Source organism: Apis mellifera, linkage group LG16 (genome assembly GCF_003254395.2).
Source record: "Apis mellifera strain DH4 linkage group LG16, Amel_HAv3.1, whole genome shotgun sequence".
Lineage (NCBI taxonomy): Eukaryota > Metazoa > Arthropoda > Insecta > Hymenoptera > Apidae > Apis > Apis mellifera.
Window position 1 is genome coordinate 4,039,575 of NC_037653.1, and position 2,808 is coordinate 4,042,382.

Consider the following 2,808-nt stretch of genomic DNA (forward strand, 5'->3'; position numbering starts at 1 on the left):
GCGCGATGCGGAAGAAAGAGGGAAAAAGAAAAAAAGGGGGAAAAAAAAAAAAAGAGAGAAACTCATTTTTAGATAGGTGTGTGCCTACAGGCCGAAAAAATACTATAGGCACTTTACCGAAGTATAAGTGGAAAAGATGATATAAATAAATGAATCTATATATATATAAATATAAATTATATATATATATTTAAATATAAATATATGGAATATAAATATAAATAATAAAAATATAATAGTATTACGAATTATGATAAACGTATATAATTATTTTGTAGTGTCCCGCATTATGTAAACTAAATGTACACATGAGAGAGCGAGAGAGCGAGCGAAAGAGCGAGAGAGAGAGAGAGAGAGCGAAAGCGAGCGAGCGAACGAGAGAGAAAGAGAGAGAGAGAGAGAGCGTGAGAAGAGAAAAAGAAAGGGAAAAAAATGTATGCCAGCGAACGATGTTGATCACGATGACGACGACGACGATGATAATGATGATGGCGATGATGGGTAAACGACGATTACGAAATAATAACGATACGATTTGCAAATATCGGACGAACGATACATTACGATACACGCGAATGAGATATGTATTAATCGAGTAATGACGGCGACGATTACGATGGGAAACGATAATAGTATTATAACGCTATCATGTCGACAAGTCTAAACCGTATTGTATTATATTATATAAGAGTCTGTCCATATTAATAATAATTATATTAATTATAATAGCTGTGTTTGAAAACGAGAAATAAATTGTGGTTGAATATGAAAATCGAAGATAGATTGTGTAGATTATGCTCGAAATTTCTCTGGGGGAGGGGGGATTCAATTTTACTCGAGTCTCGTTAAAATATTCGGAGATTTTACTCTCCTTCGACTTTTCGTTTCGTTACGTCCGAACCCTACTTTATCGATCGAATACATATACGCGGTTGAAAGCAATCACGTGGACTGTGGCGGTTGGGGCTCGTTCGACCCCGGTTCGCGAGATTGATCGCCCGCTCTATGCGCCCGACTAGCATAACCGTCTTCTCTTCTTTCTTTTCTATTAAATTAACCGATTGGTAAAACCTCATCGACCTCGTTTGTTTTCGCGCCGTGCAATTATAAACACGCTACCACTACCGGCTTCGAGACCATCTTCCCGTATCGTTTGAATATATCGGACAAATAGCTAGTAATCACTATCTGCCATTTATATAACGCCTTAATAATCATCATAAAATTCCTCATCCTTATATTTCACGTAATAAACTTTAACGATATTCACGATCTTGATGTTCGGATATTAGACAATATTATTGACAGCCTCGTTGAGCAATTAAGACGTCTCGAATTTTTCGAAATTAATTTTATTTATCGAATATTCATAATCACAATTTTTAAAAACACGATACAATCGTATATATTTTTATAAAGGCTTGGTAAGTAGCCTTTATAATTTTCAAATTTAATTCTAACCTCTAAATTTCAAACCGAGAAACATGGTCACCTTGCCAACGTGTGACGAAATTAAATCGAAATTAGAATCGATCGAATAATCATTAAGGAACGGTGGTCTCGAAGTTGGATGATTGATAAGCTCTAATTGATGGCACGTGACGTGCGTACGATAAAAGTTGGATAACTGTCATTGTCAATATAAAAAAAAATAATTTCCAATTCTCATCATCACATTGAAATTAATATCAAAATTTTCAATCTGACATTTGAACACTTATCCAACATTATACGTTATATTTTCCATTTAATCATTTGTGCAAAATTCAATTTCGATATATTTGTAATTGAATCGCTCTTCGTTATCCAATTTTTATCCAGCATACAGTCGAGAAGGCGTTGGCGAAACGGGGTCAAAGCGTTTCGGTGCTACGCCACTGCGGGACCCTTCGAAAAGGTTGCCCGGTAACCCCCGAAGGTTGCATTTATACGAATTGTGGCGGAAGGAACCATTGTATAATCCAAGATGGCCTCCACCTCGGAGAGGATTATTATTGGCTAATACGAGGCAAGAGGCTCCGCCTTGGCTCACGGCTCGTGACGGGATGATTTATTGGGATTTCTGTCTGTTCGCCCCTGCGCTGCAACGAGCGTACCGTGTGCCTAGCCTTCCTAGGCGGAACGCCGTGTAACGCCTGAAACACCGCGATATTGGATTTCGACGTTTCGCCCAGGATTGCAGCTGCGACGGGCCGTGGATTTCTTCTGCCACGGATACGTCTCCATCCTGTCCACTGTCCAGGACAGCCTGACCTAATTTCCTTTCAGCTTTTTAACTCGCATTCAAGCAAAGCGATTCCGAGTTGTTTCCTTGGAAAAATTATTTTCCAAGGAACTTTCTCGTCGTCCGTCGGAAAATTAAAATTTGAAAATTTTAAAACGGTATGGTATTCTAGGGGAAATTTGATTGGCCGCCGTTCCTGTTGCGGAAAAATTATTTTTATTCCTATATTAAATGTCAAAATAAGATTTGGGGATTGTGCTGGACGCGCAGTAGCTTTTGAGTTACGAGTGCGAAGATCGAATACAGCTGCACGTCTGGGGACGTCTGTCAGCCCAATTGACGTTCCGTCTCTCTTTGACGTTATTTATGGTCAAGGACCGTCGGCAGAATTGCTCGTATTAACTCGCTATACTAACTCATTAAACTCCTCCGACGTAGCAGTAGCGATAACACATACAAGAAAAAAACGGTAAGTATATTCGTTTACTTAATCAAATTAAATTAAAAAGAAAATTATTTATCCGTATCCCAAAAAGAAGGAATCGAAACGAATAAAATTAAATTTCAAAATCGAGCGACGAAAA